This window comes from Ranitomeya variabilis, chromosome 4 (genome assembly GCF_051348905.1).
Source record: "Ranitomeya variabilis isolate aRanVar5 chromosome 4, aRanVar5.hap1, whole genome shotgun sequence".
Classification (NCBI taxonomy): domain Eukaryota; kingdom Metazoa; phylum Chordata; class Amphibia; order Anura; family Dendrobatidae; genus Ranitomeya; species Ranitomeya variabilis.
Window position 1 is genome coordinate 254,582,614 of NC_135235.1, and position 8,118 is coordinate 254,590,731.

Below are 8,118 nucleotides of genomic sequence, written 5' to 3' on the forward strand. Positions count from 1 at the left end.
TATACTGTATGTTTCATGTATTTCGTGCATATTTGTGGTATTTTTTGCAAAACAATTTACATTGTTTTACAGGACACTTTGCACTATTCACTTTTTATATCACACAAGTATATTTGGTATATGGTTTGTATGTGTCTTGAACTCGCAGTTACTTCGGATTCTTACCGTGGACACGTCCTGTTCCCTGCACCATCGCTATATGTGAAACTGGTCTGGATACGAGTTGACTGCTCTGGACCCTAATTATGAATGTGAACCTTTCCTATTACCATGGTTATGCTGCTCTGTTATGTGTCCATTGTCCGGAAATGACGTTATCTCCCCAGACTTCTGCTGCTCACGTGATTGGAATACAATACCATGGTTACGGCTGGAATCTGGTGTGCGTAACCCGGAAATTGAACCAAGATACTCGGGAAGTGATTCCTAAAGCGTTTACCGAAAATTAGCTCACATTATTGTATATACTGGACTTGTAATATAGTATATGTATGTGTGTTTGTTATTTGGTGATCTTGCGGGTACTTATATGGTGGGTCATGTTTTTGGATCGTTTTTAAGGAGAGGCGATTTGCCTTTCTGTCATTGGCCAATGACAAATATAAATAAGCCTCCTTTTCAGCTACCCACCACCCCTGGACGAAGCTTTCCTCAGCAAAAACGCGCGTCGGGTGCGGTGGGTCCCTGGCTGGTGGCGTACACTAGGTAATTATGTTCCTCCCTTTATTTACAGTGGGCATATGATATGTTTCCCGGCATAGTGACTGATGGCTATCGTGCTCCTCTTTGCCTACTTTATATTTTGTGATTGTTTCACACTTGTGATTATACACTCACCGGCCACTTTATTAGGTACACCTGTCCAACTTCTTGTTAACACTTAATTTCTAATCAGCCAATCACATGGCGGCAACTCAGTGCATTTAGGCATGTAGACATGGTCAAGACAATCTCCTGCAGTTCAAACCGAGCATCAGTATGGGGAAGAAAGGTGATTTGAGTGCCTTTGAACGTGGCATGGTTGTTGGTGCCAGAAGGGCTGGTCTGAGTATTTCAGAAACTGCTGATCTACTGGGATTTTCACGCACAACCATCTCTAGGGTTTACAGAGAATGGTCCGAAAAATCCAGTGAGCGGCAGTTCTGTGGGCGGAAATGCCTTGTTGATGCCAGAGGTCAGAGGAGAATGGGCAGACTGGTTCGAGCTGATAGAAAGGCAACAGTGACTCAAATCGCCACCCGTTACAACCAAGGTAGGCCTAAGAGCATCTCTGAACGCACAGTGCGTCGAACTTTGAGGCAGATGGGCTACAGCAGCAGAAGACCACACCGGGTACCACTCCTTTCAGCTAAGAACAGGAAACTGAGGCTACAATTTGTACAAGCTCATCGAAATTGGACAGTAGAAGATTGGAAAAACGTTGCTTGGTCTGATGAGTCTCGATTTCTGCTGCGACATTCGGATGGTAGGGTCAGAATTTGGCGTAAACAACATGAAAGCATGGATCCATCCTGCCTTGTATGAAGCATCTTTGGGATGTGCAGCCGACAAATCTGCGGCAACTGTGTGATGCCATCATGTCAATATGGACCAAAATCTCTGAGGAATGCTTCCAGCACCTTGTTGAATCTATGCCACGAAGAATTGAGGCAGTTCTGAAGGCAAAAGGGGGTCCAACCCGTTACTAGCATGGTGTACCTAATAAAGTGGCCGGTGAGTGTATATTAATGTATGTTATTATATGGTGGTATTTGTATTTTGCGTGATCGCTATCAGTTACTATATCGGAGTTATTGGGATTGACATTTAGGAGTGGTTTATGTGTTGCTATTATTGTTAAATGCTACTGTGGGAGGTGGTTTCATGTTCATTTTAAGCCACTTGTTTCCCAGCTATACCTGCCTAGCTGTTACTGCACCTTGTTGTGTCTCATGGTTACATTTTTAACCCCTTCCTGACATCGGATGTACTATCCCGTCGAGGTGGGGTGGGCCCCCATGACCACGGACGGGATAGTACGTCCAGCGCGATCGGCGGCGCTCACGGGGGGAGCGCGGCCGATCGCGGCCGGGTGTCAGCTGCCTATCACGGACCGCTCCTGGCACATTAACCCCCGGCACACCGCGATCAAACATGATCGCGATGTGCCGGCGGTGCAGGGAAGCATCGCGCAGGGAGGGGGCTCCCTGCGGGCTTCCCTTAGCCCCCCGCAGCAACGCGATGTGATCGCGTTGCTGCGAGGGTCTTACCTCCCTCCCTGCCTGCTCCAGACCCGGATCCAAGATGGCCGCGGATCCGGGTCCTGCAGGGAGGGAGGTGGCTTCACAGAAGCCTGCTCAGAGCAGGCACTGTGAAGCAGCCTGCACTTCTCTCAGATCGGTGATCTGTCAGAGTGCTATGCAAACTGGCAGATCACCGATCTGTATTGTCCCCCCCTGGGGCAAAGTAAAAAAGTTAAAAAAAAAATTTCCAAATGTGTAAAAAAAAATAAAAAAAAATATTCCAAAATAATGGAAAAAAATATATATATATTATTCCCATAAATACATTTCTTTATCTAAATAATAATAAAAAACAATAAAAGTACACATATTTAGTATCGCCGCGTCCGTAACGACCCGACCTATAAAACTGGCCCACTAGTTAACCCCTTCAGTAAACACCGTAAGAAAAAAAAAAAAAAAAACGAGGCAAAAAACAACGCTTTATTATCATACCGCCGAACAAAAAGTGGAATAACACGCGATCAAAAAGACAGATATAAATAACCATGGTACCGCTGAAAGCGTCATCTTGTCCCGCAAATAACGAGCCGCCATACAGCATGATCAGCAAAAAAATAAAAAAGTTATAGTCCTGAGAATAAAGCGATGCAAAAATAATTATTTTTTCCATAAAATAGTTTTTATCGTATAAAAGCGCCAAAACATAAAAAAATAATATAAATGAGGTATCGCTGTAATCATACTGACCCGACGAATAAAACTGCTTTATCAATTTTACCAAACGCGGAACGGTATAAACGCCTCCACCAAAAGAAATTCATGAATAGCTGGTTTTTGGTCATTCTGCCTCACAAAAATTGGAATAAAAAGCGATCAAAAAATGTGACGTGCCCAAAAATGTTACCAATAAAAACGTCAACTCGTCCCGCAAAAAACAAGACCTCACATGACTCTGTGGACCAAAATATGGAAAATTTATAGCTCTCAAAATGTGGTAATGCAAAAAATATTTTTTGCAATAAAAAGCGTCTTTCAGTGTGTGACGGCTGCCAATCATAAAAATCCGCTAAAAAACTCGCTATAAAAGTAAATCAAACCCCCCATCATCACCCCCTTAGTTAGGGAAAAATAAAAAAAATGTATTTATTTCCATTTTCCCATTAGGGCTAGGGTTAGGGTTAGGGTTGGGGCTAGGGTTAGGGCTAGGGTTAGGGCTAGGTCTAGGGTTAGGGCTAGGGTTAGGGCTAGGGTTGGGGCTAGGGTTAGGGCTAGGGTTAGGGCTAGGGTTAGGGCTAAGGTTAGGGCTAGGGTTAGGGCAAGGGTTGGGGCTAGGGTTAAGGCTACAGTTAGGGTTGGGGCTAAAGTTAGGGTTAGGGTTGGGGCTAAAGTTACGGTTAGGGTTTAGATTACATTTACGGTTGGGAATAGGGTTGGGATTAGGGTTAGGGGTGTGTCAGGGTTAGAGGTGTGGTTAGGGTTACTGTTGGGATTAGGGTTAGGGGTGTGTTTGGATTAGGGTTTCAGTTATAATTGGGGGTTTTCCACTGTTTCGGCACATCAGGGGCTCTCCAAACGTGACATGGCGTCCGATCTCAATTCCAGCCAATTCTGCGTTGAAAAAGTAAAACAGTGCTCCTTCCCTTCTGAGCTCTCCCGTGTGCCCAAACAAGGGTTTACCCCAACATATGGGGTATCAGCGTACTCAGGACAAATAGGACAACAACTTTTGGGGTCCAATTTCTCCTGTTACCCTCGGGAAAATACAAAACTGGGGGCTAAAAAATAATTTTGGTGGGAAAAAATTTTTGTTTTATTTTTACGGCTCTGCATTATAAACTTCTGTGAAGCCCTTGGTGGGTCAAAGCGCTCACCACACATCTAGATAAGTTCCTTAGGGGGTCTACTTTCCAAAATGGTGTCACTTGTGGGGGGTTTCTACTGTTTAGGTACATTAGGGGCTCTGCAAACGCAATGTGACACCTGCAGACCATTCCATCTAAGTCTGCATTCCAAATGACGCTCCTTCCTTTCTGAGCCCTCCCATGCGCCCAAACAGTGGTTCTCCCCACATATGGTGTATCATCGCACTCAGGACAACTTGGACAACAAATTTTGGGGTCCAATTTCTCCTGCTACCCTCGGGAAAATACAAAACTGGGGGCTAAAAAAAATAATTTTTGTGGGAAAAAAATTTTGTTTTATTTTTACGGCTCTGCATTATAAACTTCTGTGAAGCCCTTGGTGGGTCAAAACGCTCACCACACATCTAGATAAGTTCCTTAGGGGGTCTACTTTCCAACATAGTGTCACTTGTGGGGGGTTTCTACTGTTTAGGTACATTAGGGGCTCTGCAAACGCAATGTGACGCCTGCAGACCATTCCATCTAAGTCTGCATTCCAAATGGCGTTCCTTCCCTTCCGAGCCCTTCCATGCGTCCAAACGGTGGTTCCCCCCCACATATGGGGTATCAGCGCACTCAGGACAAATTGGACAACAACTTTTGGGGTCCAATTTCTCCTGTTACCCTCGGGAAAATACAAAACTGGGGGCTGAAAAATAATTTTGGTGGGAAAAAATTTTTGTTTTATTTTTACGGCTCTGCATTATAAACTTCTGTGAAGCCCTTGGTGGGTCAAAGCGCTCACCACACATCTAGATAAGTTCCTTAGGGGGTCTACTTTCCAACATGGTGTCACTTGTGGGGGGTTTCTACTGTTTAGGTACATTAGGGGCTCTGCAAACGCAATGTGACGCCTGCAGACCATTCCATCTAAGTCTGCATTCCAAATGGCGCTCCTTCCCTTCCGAGCCCTTCCATACGTCCAAACGGTGGTTCCCCCCCACATATGGGGTATCAGCGCACTCAGGACAAATTGGACAACAACTTTTGGGGTCCAATTTCTCCTGTTACCCTCGGGAAAATACAAAACTGGGGGCTAAAAAATAATTTTGGTGGGAAAAAATTTTTGTTTTATTTTTACGGCTCTGCATTATAAACTTCTGTGAAGCCCTTGGTGGGTTAAAGCGCTCACCACACATCTAGATAAGTTCCTTAGGGGGTCTACTTTCCAAAATGGTGTCACTTGTGGGGGGTTTCTACTGTTTAGGTACATTAGGGGCTCTGCAAACGCAATGTGACACCTGCAGACCATTCCATCTAAGTCTGCATTCCAAATGACGCTCCTTCCTTTCCGAGCCCTCCCATGCGCCCAAACAGTGGTTCTCCCCACATATGGTGTATCATCGCACTCAGAACAACTTGGACAACAAATTTTGGGGTCCAATTTCTCCTGCTACCCTCGGGAAAATACAAAACTGGGGGCTAAAAAAATAATTTTTGTGGAAAAAATTTTTGTTTTATTTTTACGGCTCTGCATTATAAACTTCTGTGAAGCCCTTGGTGGGTCAAAGCGCTCAAAACACATCTAGATAAGTTCCTTAGGGGGTCTACTTTCCAAAATGGTGTCACTTGTGGGGGGTTTCAATGTTTAGGCACATCAGTGGCTCTCCAAACGCAACATGGCATCCCATCTCAATTCCTGTCAATTTTGCATTGAAAAGTCAAACGGCGCTCCTTCCCTTCCGAGGTCTCCCATGCGCCCAAACAGTGGTTTACCCCCACATATGGGGTATCAGCGTACTCAGGACAAATTGTACAACAACTTTTGGGGTCCAATTTCTTCTCTTACCCTTGGGAAAATAAAAAATTGGGGGTGAAAAGATAATTTTTGTGAAAAAATATGATTTTTTATTTTTACGGTTCTGCATTATAAACTTCTGTGAAGCACTTGGTGGGTCAAAGTGCTCACCACACCTCTAGATAAGTTCCTTAGGGGGTCTACTTTCCAAAATGGTGTCACTTGTGGGGGGTTTCAATGTTTAGGCACATCAGGGGCTCCCCAAACGCAACATGGCGTCCCATCTCAATTCCAGTCAATTTTGCATTGAAAAGTCAAATGGCGCTCCTTCGCTTCCGAGCTCTGTCATGCGCCCAAACAGTGGTTTACCCCCACATATGGGGTATCAGCGTACTCAGGACAAATTGTACAACAACTTTTGGGGTCCAATTTCTTCTCTTACCCTTGGGAAAATAAAAAATTGGGGGTGAAAAGATAATTTTTGTGAAAAAATATGATTTTTTATTTTTACGGTTCTGCATTATAAACTTCTGTGAAGCACTTGGTGGGTCAAAGTGCTCACCACACCTCTAGATAAGTTCCTTAGGGGGTCTACTTTCCAAAATGGTGTCACTTGTGGGGGGTTTCAATGTTTAGGCACATCAGGGGCTCCCCAAACGCAACATGGCGTCCCATCTCAATTCCAGTCAATTTTGCATTGAAAAGTCAAATGGTGCTCCTTCGCTTCCGAGCTCTGTCATGCGCCCAAACAGTGGTTTACCCCCACATATGGGGTATCAGCGTACTCAGGACAAATTGTACAACAACTTTTGGGGTCCAATTTCTTCTCTTACCCTTGGGAAAATAAAAAATTGGGGGTGAAAAGATAATTTTTGTGAAAAAATATGATTTTTTATTTTTACGGTTCTGCATTATAAACTTCTGTGAAGCACTTGGTGGGTCAAAGTGCTCACCACACCTCTAGATAAGTTCCTTAGGGGGTCTACTTTCCAAAATGGTGTCACTTGTGGGGGGTTTCAATGTTTAGGCACATCAGGGGCTCCCCAAACGCAACATGGCGTCCCATCTCAATTCCAGTCAATTTTGCATTGAAAAGTCAAATGGCGCTCCTTCGCTTCCGAGCTCTGTCATGCGCCCAAACAGTGGTTTACCCCCACATATGGGGTATCGGCGTACTCAGGACAAATTGTACAACAACCTTTGGGGTCCATTTTCTCCTGTTACCCTTGGTAAAATAAAACAAATTGGAGCTGAAGTAAATTTTTTGTGAAAAAAAGTTAAATGTTCATTTTTATTTAAACATTCCAAAAATTCCTGTGAAGCACCAGAAGGGTTAATAAACTTCTTGAATATGGTTTTGAGCACCTTGAGGGGTGCAGTTTTTAGAATGGTGTCACACTTGGGTATTTTCTATCATATAGACCCCTCAAAATGACTTCAAATGAGATGTGGTCCCTAAAAAAAAATGGTGTTGTAAAAATGAGAAATTGCTGGTCAACTTTTAACCCTTATAACTCCCTAACAAAAAAAAATTTTGGTTCCAAAATTGTGCTGATGTAAAGTAGACATGTGGGAAATGTTTCTTATTAAGTATTTTGTGTGACATATCTCTGTGATTTAATTGCATAAAAATTCAAAGTTGGAAAATTGCGAAATTTTCGAAATTTTCGCCAAATTTCCGTTTTTTTCACAAATAAACGCAGGTACTATCACACAATTTTTACCACTATCATGAAGTACAATATGTCACGAGAAAACAATGTCAGAATCACTGGGATCCGTTGAAGCGTTCCAGAGTTATAACCTCATAAAGGGACAGTGGTCAGAATTGTAAAAATTGGCCCGGTCATTAACGTGCAAACCACCCTTGGGGGTGAAGGGGTTAATATTTACTAATTTTTATCTTTTTTCTAAATAAAGTTTATATGAATAATATTGGTGTTGCCTAGCGCTATTTTTTTGTGTTTATAATTATAATTGCTTGGCTTGATAGATTTATTTTTGCTAATAATTATAGGTGTTTATTCTATATATACAGCTGGTATAACCCGGGCATCTCCTGTATATAATTATACATGTACAGCTGGTATAACCCGGGCATCTCCTGTATATAATTATACATGTACAGCTGGTATAACCCGGGCGTCTCCTGTATATAAATATATATGTACAGTAGGTATAACCTGGGTATTTCTTCTATGTAATTCTATATATACAGCTGGTATAACCTGGGTATCTCCTCTATGTAATTCTA